Source organism: Parasteatoda tepidariorum, chromosome 8 (assembly GCF_043381705.1).
Source record: "Parasteatoda tepidariorum isolate YZ-2023 chromosome 8, CAS_Ptep_4.0, whole genome shotgun sequence".
Lineage (NCBI taxonomy): Eukaryota > Metazoa > Arthropoda > Arachnida > Araneae > Theridiidae > Parasteatoda > Parasteatoda tepidariorum.
The window spans coordinates 44,603,618-44,617,373 of NC_092211.1; the positions used below are offsets into that span (position 1 = coordinate 44,603,618).

At 26.0% G+C, this 13,756-nt stretch overlaps 1 protein-coding gene across 2 annotated transcripts in view; it reads left to right on the forward strand.

Moving 5' to 3' along the window:
• Positions 1–13,756, forward strand: part of LOC107437715 (solute carrier organic anion transporter family member 74D) — a 258,380-nt gene that overhangs the window by 42,355 nt on the left and 202,269 nt on the right. For both annotated transcript variants that reach the window (XM_071184715.1, XM_071184716.1), the window contains exon 2: positions 10,212–10,259. The gene's annotated coding sequence lies outside the window, so the exon portion shown is untranslated. The remainder of the gene's footprint in view (positions 1–10,211; positions 10,260–13,756) is intronic.

The window sequence follows — 13,756 nt, forward strand, 5'->3', positions numbered from 1 at the left end:
GTTATTAACTGTTAGTTTTTTTACATTAATTGTTATTTTTTGTGATTTCTTGTTCACTAGTTTTTTTTGCTAATTATTAATTGCTAGCGTCTTTTTTGTTAGTTTTTCTTTGTTATTTTTTTTATAGATTTGTTATTTTAGTTATCCTTTGCTAATTTGTTTATTAACTGCATAGCTTACTTTAATGATTATCTTTTATTTCCGTTTGAAAGTTAATATTTAGCTTGCTTTCCTTTGCTAATTAATAATTTTAATAGTCATTAATTTTCCTACTTATTTCAAATTTTTTTTTAATTGTGTGTCAAAAAACGCATTATAATTTTTATTGTATCATTTCTAATATTTGGCGGCATATTTTAAGGATTTGGCGTCACACAAAAGTGCCACGGCACAGTGGTTGAGAATGACTGCCCTAGAGCATGGCATGAAAAATTATTTATTCGATTAATTTATTTTTCAGTTTTGTGTTTTTTACTTATTGGGTGATAATGAAAACTATAATTTTGAAGAAAAAAAACGAATTTCCGGTAAACCACTACGAATGGAAAAATTACCAAAATTATGTCTTTTTTTTTTTTAAATCAGAAATCTCATTACCATTACAGAGTACAGTAAAGTAACCAGAATTTTATTTCTTCTCGTACAGCACGCTACAAAAATCGTGAAATTTTCGTGTAATGCAAATTTAATGGCGCTGCTAATCGAAGAATATTCTAGCATATAACTCTCTTTTGAAAATTGAACTTATACTTCTGCTACAATTTAAAATTCATAAAAAGAACAATAGAAATACGTAGTATTACTTACCAGTTTAATCACCAAACTAACGAAATTAGGTTTACGATTAAATTAATGAAATAAACAAAATAAATCATAAAAATTCCAATATTTTACATAGTTGAATCACTAAAAACAGAATTAATGGAGTTAAATTTACAGTTAAACAAATATTTTTCTCTAACATATTTTATAATGTACTTTGAATGAGTCTTTTTGTGGTAAAAGTATAATAAATTATGCCTGCTTTATTTAGGATGCAATTGTAACTTGTATTGGCATCGTCTTCAAGCACAATACTTTAAATATAAATCGAGCTCACCTTATATACTCATATTATTTCCAAAATTTATTTTTACACTAATGTTTTTATTTGACAATAAGTTGTTATCGGCCAAAATTTCAGGCGCACAGCTAGTCAAAAATTGGTCAAAATTTCAATTATAAAATTCACAGACACAAAAAACAAAATAAGGAAAAGTGGTCAAAATTTCGATTATAAGCATCGCAGACTCAGAAAGCAAATTATGGAAAAGTGATCGAAATTTTGATTACAAGATTCGCAGACTCAAAACGCAAAATAAGGAAAAGTGGTCAAAATTTCGATAAGATTCGGAGACACAAAAAGCAAAATAAGGAAAAGTGGTCAAAATTTCGATTACAAGATTCGCAGACACAAAAAGCAAAATAGGAAAAAGTGGTAAAAATTTTGATTGCAAGAGCTCCCTTTCACTATCATGAAAAAAACTTTATAGCTCTTTAATGTTCAAATTTTAATTTCTGAGGAAATATGCTAAAATTAGTATTATTTTTAATCAGTCATGAAAAGCAAATTGCTCCTCTTATGACCGTTCTTTTGATGTTCGCATTTGCTATTAAATAAGGGTATTTTTAAAACTTATGATTTCAAGGCTGGTTACGTCCCTTCTGCAGTAAGACAGAACAATTAATAAATAAGAAAATAACTTAAGCTGAAATTAGCTATTTCTTTCTCGGTTACAGTAAAGTGTCAGGATTTCAGAAATTTCTAGCATTTATGTATTGCTAATCTTTCTCTTAAGAAAAGCAAATTTTTGTTTGGTTAATTACAGAAGCTCCTTGAATTTAGTTATTTATAATTATTTTTCTAGAGTTAATGCAAATTGTGTTACGTTTGCAAAAATAAATTTTGAAAAAATGAATATCTTCTAATTGGCAATTAGAAGTCTTAAATATTATAAGGGTGCTTTAATCATCCTTCGTCTACCCTTAAACTGTTACATTTTTTGTTTTGAATTGATGTTTCGTAATTGTAATTTTTTTGTTGTCGTCATATAGCTTAACAGCCAATAAATGTGTTGAATTTTGAACAAGCATAAAATTAACTTTAATCTTATAAAAGTTTAAAAATTAAAATGTTTAAAAAATGATTAACAGTCCTTAAATCCTTTGCATGCTTATATTTTAAAATGAAAAAAATAATATCTTTTAAGTGGCTGTTAGTGATTTATGTAATTTTTGAATAGATAGTTAAATTTTATTACACTGTTTCTGTAACTGAATTTTGTATTTGATTCACTGAATATTTTGGAGTCTTATGTTTTTTAAATCAAGTTTCAGATTTCCCCCAGGACTTATAATTAAGTTCTAGTAGTAGAAAATTTATTTATCATTTCTTGAATAGCTGGAGGCTTTTTTTCACTATTTTAAATGAAATAATGTAAATAAAGTTAATTAACGAAATTCTACTTAAAAGTGCGGCTTAACGACATAAACTTTTTTAATAGCATTTATAAAATGAATTGTCTTGAAATTTCAGAATAGCTTCTAACATTTCTATTCAGTGTTAACTAAAAAAATACTCATGCTTTAAAAATTTATATTTTATGTTTTTAAAATAATTTAAAGTTTCTTAAAAAAATTACAATTTATTACTGCTAAACGTTTCTAGAACTTTTAAATTTAACCGCTTTAATGGAGAAAGATTATCAAAATAGTCAACTATCAAAAACTAGTCAACTGAATAATTAAATAAAAATTATAAATGTGGAATATAAATATACAAAACCAAAATGAATAAGTAAACAAATTTATTGAAAGCGTTTATTTAGCCTAAAAAAGTAACCTGGTATGATTTGAGAAGCTTGCTAAAACAAACGATCTGTAATAATAAGTAATGACTGATTTTTTTAAAAATACAGTAGAGTCCCGATAATCCGAGCCCCGGTTATCCGAGTTTCCGCTTTAACCGAGCTATCAAATATTTTAAGGATTTTTCTGTTCTAGTTCATTTTTTATTTTTAAAAATACCGCCGAAAAATAAATCTGAATTTTATCTTCCAAACACTCGGGTAAACAAAATCAAACAACTTGATCCCATGAAATGATCGTTAATATCGTCAATAATGAAAATGAACCTATGAAGACAGTGACGATAAAAATCAACATATAAAAATCTCTCACACAGATGAACTGAAAGCTGTCGAAAATGCTACTGAATACATAGAACAACAAAAAGAGGCGACACCAGCCTTCCTGTTATCCCGAAAAAATGGCGAAACATTGCTGCAGAAAAGCCCCAAAGTTATGTAAAACAAAAAACGATTAAGGACTTTTTTTAAGTAAAAACTCTCTAATTCTCGCAAAGTATACTTTTTAAGTTTTTTCAAGTAAGCTTTTTAATAATAATAGGAGTTACATGTGGTATTCTCGTATAAATTTTATATTTCTTAAATATATTACATTTATACCAACTCTTTTTCTTTCTTTTTTTATACTCTTCGTTTTAACTGAGTTTTTCAGTTATCCGAATTAGTCGTGGTTCACATTAACTCGGATAATCGGGACTCTACTGTATCTATTTTGTTTAAGATTGTTTTCACAACGATATGACCTAAAATATCGGAGATTTATACTCTGCACTTGAAAAAATTCTACATCCAATTACGTTAAAAAGTTCCGGCAATCAGAGTGCCGGTACATTTTACAGTAAAATCCATTCTTACTAGAACATGCTACAGAACAAAATATCTGATATCCCGTAATTTTTCAAGTAATAGTTACAGTAAAATCAATAAATCACTCAAATTAAATAAATGTTACTGTAATAATTAGGGTATAACATTTTACGGTAAAAATGGATTTTAATGAAAAATGGATGATGCGCCTAAAGTGTCGGTACTTTATACTGTAATTTGTTTCGCAATTTTTTACAGTGTGTGGTGACTGGAAACTAGCTTGATATCAATGAAAACCAGATTGGCAAAGAAAATAAGGCAACCGGTGCTCAGTACTGACCACATTACCATTACCATGTCGCTGGTACAAAAATTGTAGAGTCTTAATTTATATGTTTCCTTTGGCTAGAAACTTGCTGTTGTGAAAGAGTTATTTACTTAATAGTTAACGTTTTTTAACTCTGTTTCTTACAAAAAGTGAAAAAATTAAGCTTGATTCAGCATAAACTTTTAACATGACATAAGGTTGCTTCTCAAAATATTAATAATAAAAGTTAATATGTTTTGTTAATTGTAGGTTTTTTAAGATGTAGTTAAGTAATTCATTATAAAAAGTGAAACGTAGATAAAAATTCATAAAAATGTAACCAGGTCTATAAGATAAGATTTAGAAAAAGCTAATCAGCATTTGTTTTAACAGAGATGTAGCTTTCAAAAAAATTCTAAAAATAACTGTGATTAGATAATTTTCTACATTTTTTATTTTTAAATAATGCAATAAATGCACAACAGCCTTCGAAGAGCCGTTTTGTGTAGGTTGATTCTATACGTACAAAGTTCATCGACATTTAATTGCTTTTGGGAGCGATAAATATATGCATGGAAATATGTAATACAAGAAAAATAATTATTAATGGTACTTTAATCACAATTTTTCATTAATTGTTGTAATTACCGCAAACTGAATACTAAATTTCAAATTAATTTAATCCAATTAATTGTAGATATGACATCATAACTATGTTTAATAAGTATTTAAATAAATATGCTTTAATATGCTTTTTGGCATGTTTTCAACTATTCAGTGGTGATTCACTCAGGTATATTTCATTATACCTGATCAGTAGTTGAAATTACCTTTTTTATGAGCTTCTTTAATAATTTTATAATTCAGTCTTTATTTAAGTCCTAAAATGATTCAAATGAAGTTTTATCACCGATATATTTAAGTGTAGTTAGAGTACATTAACTGCAAAAGCAATAAGATATTTTAAAAAGCATTTTAAAATAATAATAAAATTAATACTCTGAAAATCGCATTTATGTATCTAAAATTAATAAATTTATTTAGTATAATTCTATTCAGAGTTTAAATGACTTAAAAGCATAAAATATCTCATATCAAGGCTTGCTGAATTTTCATGTCTTATTTAATTAAAATGGACTTATAATATGTTGATTTTAAAGGAGTTCGTCTGTTTTATTTTTCTGGGAAAACTATAATGATCTCACTTTTCAAATTAAAAAAAAACTGTGTTTTTATCCTCAATATTTCAATAACAATTATTTTAACTAACACTCAGATTGAATTTCTGAGCAATTCTTCTATCAATGCTCCAGGCATTCTCATTTGCCAAGTCTCATTTAAATTAAACATAAGAGTTTTGTAAAATTTTTACAGTATAGGGAATAAGAAATTAATCATGTGTAAGAAATTATTATAATTACAAGAGAAATAAAGACAAAGTTTACAGAAATAAAAACGTAAAAAATAATATTTTTAGTATAATTTTGTTGTTAAATTTTTTTGTTTTTCTTGAAACAATTTACCGAAAATAAGGAATGATTGTTTATTCAAACATAATTAGCGTAATTAAACGAAAAAACATATCTGTTAAAAGAAAACGTACAGGGAATTATTTATCAAATAAACTTTCGTATATTTATCCTTTTTTCTTTCCTTAAACTCATTAAGGGAATATAGTACTAGTTAACAAAGATTGCCTAAAGAAAACACAATAATTATATTTTTCCGCAAACAGCTGAGAATTACATGATTTGGAAATACTTTTTCGTAAACAATAATTATCTATTCGCGTTTGACCCAAAGACGATAAGATATAATTAGTAACTTTATAAAATATATCTAATAATGAACATTAAGATAGTCGTATCACTGTTTATTTTATTGCATTGGAAAAATAAAAAATAAACAATTTTCTGAAACCTTGAAATATAAATAATAGTTTTAGTTATGCATTTTTTGGAAACAGGAATTAAAACGGAAAACGTAGTGCGTCTTCACTTTCCCTTATTAGAGCACTATTTTTCGTTTTAGGTCTTACAAAATATAATATTTTCTCCTTTTTAGACTACTTAAAAACGTAGTTTTTAACATCCATATACTTATTATAAATTCTGAAACATTGTTTTTAGCCACGAGTCGTGTGAAACTAAATTTTTAAATAATGCATTTCGCTGAGATGTTAAACTTTTTAATCATTTATATATTTTAATAATAAATGCTGTTAGGATATATTTTTTTAGAAATACGGTGCATGTTAATTATAGTTCATGTCGTAGCACAATAGCAGTGAAAAAAAGACCTTATAGTGACATGAATTTTATTATTACTGTTAATTGCTTTATTTTTACTGATTTTATACAGTTCTTAACGAAAAACATTTGCAAATATAAATATAATAAACTCAAAGTTTAAAATTTATTTTGACATTCATAAGTGTTATATAAATCTGAACATCTACGATCATCATTCATTTTGCTATCATCTTGAGCTATCATATCATTAATTGGTTTTTCTTACACAGTAAAAAATTCGGATGAAATAGTACAGGCACCATAAGTGCCGATATTTTTCAGCGTAAAATTTTAAGGATCAAAACTGTAATTTTACGACATATTTACTGTAAAATTGCTGAATCACTGTATTAAATAAATATTACCGTAAAATTTATGGTTAAAATGGATTTTACAATGAATTGGATTTTACGAATTTTACATTCAGGTTGTCAGTACTTTTAACCGTTATTTGATCTGGAATTTTTTTCAGTTTATAAGGTCATCGTTCTATCATCTATTTTCATTGAATAAAAATCTCAAATATTTAAAAAAAATCGCTTTGAATTCTCCAAAACATTTATCATAAAAATAGAAATCTATCGAAAACCATAATACTGAAGTTATTTTTCTGAATCTAGACTTATTTGAAATTTAAATTGCAGTTTCCTTATTCTTTTTTTTCATGAATAAAAATAAAGGCTATCAATTTTTTTTAACGTAAATATTTTCCTAATAACATACTTTCTCGCTTATGACATAATCTTTACTTTATAACATAATTTTTTCTGTTTACATCATGCTGTAGTTTAAAACGTACTGCTTGTTTTTTTTTAAAAAATTATTGTTTTGCTTATAAAATTGTTTTTGTTTATAATTTTTTGTGTATAACGAAATATTTTTTCTTGCCGCATGATGTTTTTCCTTAAAACTTAACTTTTTATTTTGTGTAATATAAATTAAAAATATTTTTTTTGCCAAAATGTGTTTTTCCAAAAATGATTTTGCACAAAACTAAAGTAGCATTTGAAAACTTAAATTGCTATCATGTTATACTTACGTATGCTTATGTAATTTGACATTCAAAAGTGCATTATACTAATGCAAGTGAAAGCATTCATTCTTTGCCTTGGTATTTGGGGCATACCGAAGAAGTCATAGAAGACGTAATTGCACAGGTGGACCTTGAGAAAAGACCTATTAACTAGAGTTATGTGATGCCTCTGGGGCAACGCATTCAAATCATGGAGTTGCATTCTCTGAGAGAAAATCAGTTTAATCACAATATTTACAAGTCATAAACCTTTTAAGGTAGCATGACGTCAAATGTAATGCATTCAGAACATCTTCAGATCCTCAAACTTCGAGTTTTCTCTTGGGCGTAAGAATTACTAACGCTGTTTAATAACATAGAATAACTGTTTATATATTCTTTCAATAAATTTAGCATTTTTGAATAGTATTTAATGATTTTGAAGATTCCATTTGTGATCTTTGCAATTTATTTAATTGAAAGTATTTTAATTTATGCGTATGTGATTAAAAGCATTGTACTCAAATATTGAAATATTTTCTTTGAAATTAAACCTATATAAGTAAGTTTTGAAGTAATGCTAGCAATGCGATTTTAAAGCAATAAGTACTGAAAAAGCAATCAATATCAATATATAGGTAACTAAAAATGGTCCTAATTTTTGTCAACAATTACAGTAGAAAATCGAATCGAAGTAAAGTTATATCAATTACTTGGAATGAATTTTAAAACGGATATAAAAACTTCCTAACATTTGAGTTTTCAACTTCCAGCATATTGATTGCTCTTTAAGTAAGCCACTTGCACAACGAGAAAAAAGTATGGTCGAAACTACCAGAATAGGATGTACAGTGTTTTCGGCTCTATAGGAACAAAAAAGTGTGGTAATTTTTGCCGCAGCGTTTTGGTAATGATTTCAATATCAATAAAATATGGTTTTGTAAAAAGTAATAAATTTGGTAATTTCATCATGATACCTTCCTTAGAGCTTGGAATAAAAATAATTTATCGTTTTAAATTTATTTGTACTAAATGTGCGGTAATAATAGCTATAACTTTGAAAGACAGAATTTCTATTACCATATGAATAGAAAAATTACCAAATGGATGGTTTAAGTACCGTATATTTTGGTTTTTAACCATAATTATGGTTTTTTCCCCAGAAATATCATTACCATTAGGTATGGTAATTTTACAAGCGTCTTTTTTTATCCGAATATGAGTTTGTATTTTTACTTTTTATTATTTAATAATGCTTTTTTAAATCTTTAAATAATAATAATATGTTAATATTATAGCATATATTTATTTCTTAAAAATGATTTTTAAAAATTTTACATTTTTGAAATTTTAATACCAAAAAACTTTTTGTAATTTGATGTTGTAATTTTATCATTAATATAATACATATTGCACTGATATGATGCAATTTTATTATACCTAGAAAGTTATGATTTTAAAGGACTGTTATTCATTGATTATAATAAAATCAGAAATCGTGAGGAAATAAATATATATTGTTTTCAATTTACTCATTTTTTAATTGTTTTATTGTGCATTTAATTAACACATAATAGTTAATTAAAACAATAAAAATAAATAAGTAGTATATTGGTAAGCCAACCATTTTCCGTAGATGATACATTTTTCTTTTGTATTGTTTCCAATTAGCTAATTTACAAGTTACTGAAATCTTCTCTTAATAACCGCACAATACACAAAACCAGCTTGTTGCCTGCATGAAAAGCGTGGTGTTTTTCACCAAAAAGGTTCTCCGAGACAGTTTGAAACAGTGACTTATCATTATATAGTCCTAAGCACTTCAATTGTAGCCAATCTCACAAAATTATTATTACCATCCACATCATTCTATTTTTGAAATATATTACATATATTATTAAATTTGCATAATTTATTTTTGAAATATAATACATTCTGTTATTAAAAAATATTACATTAATTTATTAATTAAACATATTATATTCTACAATATTATTAAAATATATTACATCTTATTATTGAAACATCTTACATTAATCTGTAATTGAAATATATCTCATCTACCTTAATTTCAAGAAATTTTTTTTTAAATTAAAAATTAGTGGCAATTTTTATATTGTGAATTGTAAATTTTAGCTTTTGTTTATATAGTGTTGCTACTTATCGGTGAAAGACAAATTTTTTTTTTATAATAGTTCAAAATTTCTTTCGTAGCTTATTTGCGGAATTTTTAAAAGTATTCGTGGCTCCCACAACTAAATTCATTATGTATGTATTTACACGTAAATTTTGAAGAAGCCATGATTTTTAAAAATGGACCAGAGAGTAAATCTTAAAAGCTTTTTCTTATTTTAAACTATCCAGTACTATTAACATCTTTTTGGACATGAAATAGACAGTCTCATTATGTCTGTTTCAAACGTTTTTGAATTCAAAAATTATTATTTTTATTGGTCAATGTAGTTCATTTAGATTGAGAACATTGCTTCACTCTCAATTCTGTTACTTTTTTCCGGAGTATAAGACTTTTAATAAACTCCATTTCTTAAAACCTAGTGACGTTAAAAAAAGACAAATTTTGCCCTTTTCATCGTTATAAATATTAATTACTTTAAATTGTGTAGGACAAAATTATTGGCATCATTATTTGTGTTGTACAAAATTATTGACATCATTATTTGTGTTGTACAAAATTATTGACATCATTATTTGTAAAACTATCTCTTATCCATTGTTCTTATCGAAAGCAGAATTGCTAAATAAATAAAGAAATAAGAGATTGGTTTTGTTACTTTTCTTCTTGAAGTATTAGAAAATGTAATTTTATGAAACTGTTTATAATCAGCTTATCAATGTTTATCAAACTCATATTTTTCTTTCCTTTGTAGGCTGTGAGCAGAAGACTTCCAATTGATTTAAATGAATTTAAATAATAAGTAAGTTGTGACTTAGTTACTTTATAGTTTAATAAGTCTAGCTTAAAAAAATTATAGTTTCAAGAAAGTTAGAAGTATATTATACACTACAAGCATTACTAAATTTGAGGAAGATTGTAAGGTAATATTTTGATTTTATACTAACATTGGAAAAACCGGTTTTAGCATTGCAGAAAAGCCCCAAATAAGCAATTAAGAAATTGGCATTGAGAGGATTATCTCTATTTCGATGAACTGTGCATTAGATAAGTTGCTTACAAAATTTTCTACAATAAATAAATAAAACAAAATAATAAGAATAATGAATATTAATAATCTTGTACTGTCTCAATGACTTTAAATTTCTTTAAACTGTAGCTTTTTAAAACTAAATAAGACTATTTTTGAACTTTGTAATTGTATATCCAATACTTGCAAACTTAATTGTTATCTATATTTAAAAACATAATTGTTATTAATTCTAGAAAACATAAGTGTTATCAATTCTTGCAAACATAATTGTTCTCAAAGCTTGCAAACATGACTGTTATCAATGCTGGCTAACGTTATTGTTATCAATATTTGTAAACGTAATTGTTGTCAGTAATTGGAAGCATAATTGTTATCGATAATCATAAATATAATTGTTATCAATACATGCAAAAATAATAGTTATCAATCTTTGCAAGTATAATATTTACAAGCAAATTAATTGTTATTATAATTTGCCATTTTTTTAAAATTAAATTAAAATGTAACATATTTTTATAAATATATCACATAATATGTCAAACATTTGATAAAAATTATGATCTTAGGCCGTAATGCGTTTTTCTTTTTTTCAATAAACTCTTGTGATAAAAAAAATCGGCATAAGTTTTTTTCATTTAAAGTTATTTTTTGAATAAGCAAATAAATTCCTGCACTGTCCTCGATAATTTCAAATATAATTATCAAGCGTAGCTAACATATTAGTTATTAACTATAAATCATATTAATTATTATCAAAAAATTACTTTTTCTAAAATCAAAATTCAATTAGTACATATTTTTCTAGTTATATCATATGGTTCTTACATTACGTGCAAGAAGATATTTCTAACTAACAATCAAGATAAAAAAAATTCCACAAGTATTTTCTCTATTAAAACATTTCTTTTTTATTTTCAGTTTCATTTAAATGAGATCGCATGTATCACATAAAAATTTTAATTTTTGTTTCTGAAAAAGTTTATTTAGTTTTAACAGAATGTATCAACTATCTCGAACGATAGATAAAAACTGTTAGCTTTGTCCTCAAAAAAGACATTAGTCCCAATAAAAAGACCAGACATACAGTTTCGCAAATATTTATTTCATTTTTGACTATCATTACAAAGCTGATTTAAATAAAATCGTATGTATCTCATAAAAATTTTCATTTTTTTTTTTTTAAAAAGTTTATTTAATCTTAACAGAATGTATCAACTATCTCGAACGATAGAGAAAAACTGTTGGCTTAGTCCTCAAAAAGACATTAGTCCCAATAAAAAGTCCAGACTTAAGTTTCGCAAATATTTATTTCATGTTTGACTATCATTACAAAGCTGATTTAAATAAAATCGTATGTATCTCATAAAAATTTTCTTTTCTTTCTTTCTTTTTTTTTTTTGAAAAAGTTTATTTAATCTTAACAGAATGTATCAACTATCTCGAACGATAGATAAAAACTGTTAGCTTTGTCCTCAAAAAAGACATTAGTCCCAATAAAAAGACCAGACATACAGTTTCGCAATTTATTTCATTTTTGACTATCATTACAAAGTTGATTTAAATAAAATCGTATGTATCTCATAAAAATTTTCTTTTCTTTCTTTCTTTTTTTTTTTTGAAAAAGTTTATTTAATTTTAACAGAATGTATCAACTATCTCGAACGATAGATAAAAACTGTTAGCTTTGTCCTCAAAAAAGACATTAGTCCCAATAAAAAGTCCAGACTTAAGTTTCGCAAATATTTATTTCATTTTTGACTATCATTACAAAGCGGTATTTAAACTTTTAAAATACAAAAATAGTATCAAGCGTATCCCATATAATTTTTCGTACGTTATATTATCCACCCTATAATATAATTCTCTCACATATATGCCAAATGTATTATATACAAAATATAATACATTATATTTTGGCTATATATATATACAAATATATACAAAATCTAATATATACAAAAATAGTATCAAGCGTATCCCATGTAATTTTTCGTATGTTATATTATCCACCCTATAATATAATTCTCTCACATATATGCCAAATGTATTGGACAAAAAACACAACTCATGCTCTGAACCCGCAATGGAATATTACATTCCTGAAATCATCAAGACAAGAATATTTCTCCGAACATTCTCTTTTTCAGAACGTTTAAAGCAGGAGAAATTTTTAAATTTAATTCGACCTTAAATGTCCCATCTCAATAGCAGAAAAGAGAATGTTTTTAAGGTTATCAACCCCCTTCAATGTCCGAGGACTGCTCTGTGGTGTTATTAAAAACATAACTCTTCCAAAACAGTCTGCCTCTCGACTTGAGTGGAGACGATATAAAGAACTCGACAAACTGGATTGAAATTTTATTTTCGTGTTATCTAACCCGTTCTTCACTGCAGCCGAAGCACTGTTAAACCCTCCGTTTTTATTAGGTGCTTTTTTTAAAAAGACAAAATCCTGGGTACTTGGGGGGAGGTGGAGCACGGGCCTTGACCCTGGTTAGTGGAATTTGTGAAACGCTCTCTAGCGGTCTATCTTGACATGATATGACGGAAGAATTCGAAACACTCTATTTTTGATTCCTGTTAACCCTGTCGAGGAGGTTAAGAGGAAAAATAGAAAGTATTTGTATAAAAATAGAAAGTACTTAAGGAAATGGTTTATATACTGAACAGATGTTTGAAAGTTTGTGTAAAGACTATTGAAACAAATATTAAGACAATTTTTTATTGATTTTGCGACAGAGCAAACATATTGGTTAGCGACTAATTTCGATAGATTTCTGGATGTTGGTTTCAGGATAAATGGGCAAATAATTCCATCACGTACCATTTTTTTTCAAAAGTTGAAAAGTTTGATTTTTTTGAACCACATATTCTTTGCATTGTAATCTAATAAATGAATAAAGTATGAAACATAAAATAACATAACTACTGTATTGAAAGAAATTCCTTATCAAGTTATGGTAAAAAGAAATTTTTTACCTGAGTGCAGAATAGATAAAATTCATTTTACCGTAAAATCTGCTTTTACCTTGAAATTTAATATAATATTTTTAATAAAATTTTTATTTAATTACTAATCACATTGAGTCAGGAATTTTACAGTAAATATTAATGTAAATATATAAAAATTACGGTATATTAGATTTTTGTTCTGTAAAATTGTACCGTAAAATGTACTAGTACCCTGAGTGCCGGTACTTTTTACCGTTATTTAATTCAGAATTTTTAACAGTGAGGCTAAAAATTGAGATATTAAGGCTAGCAAA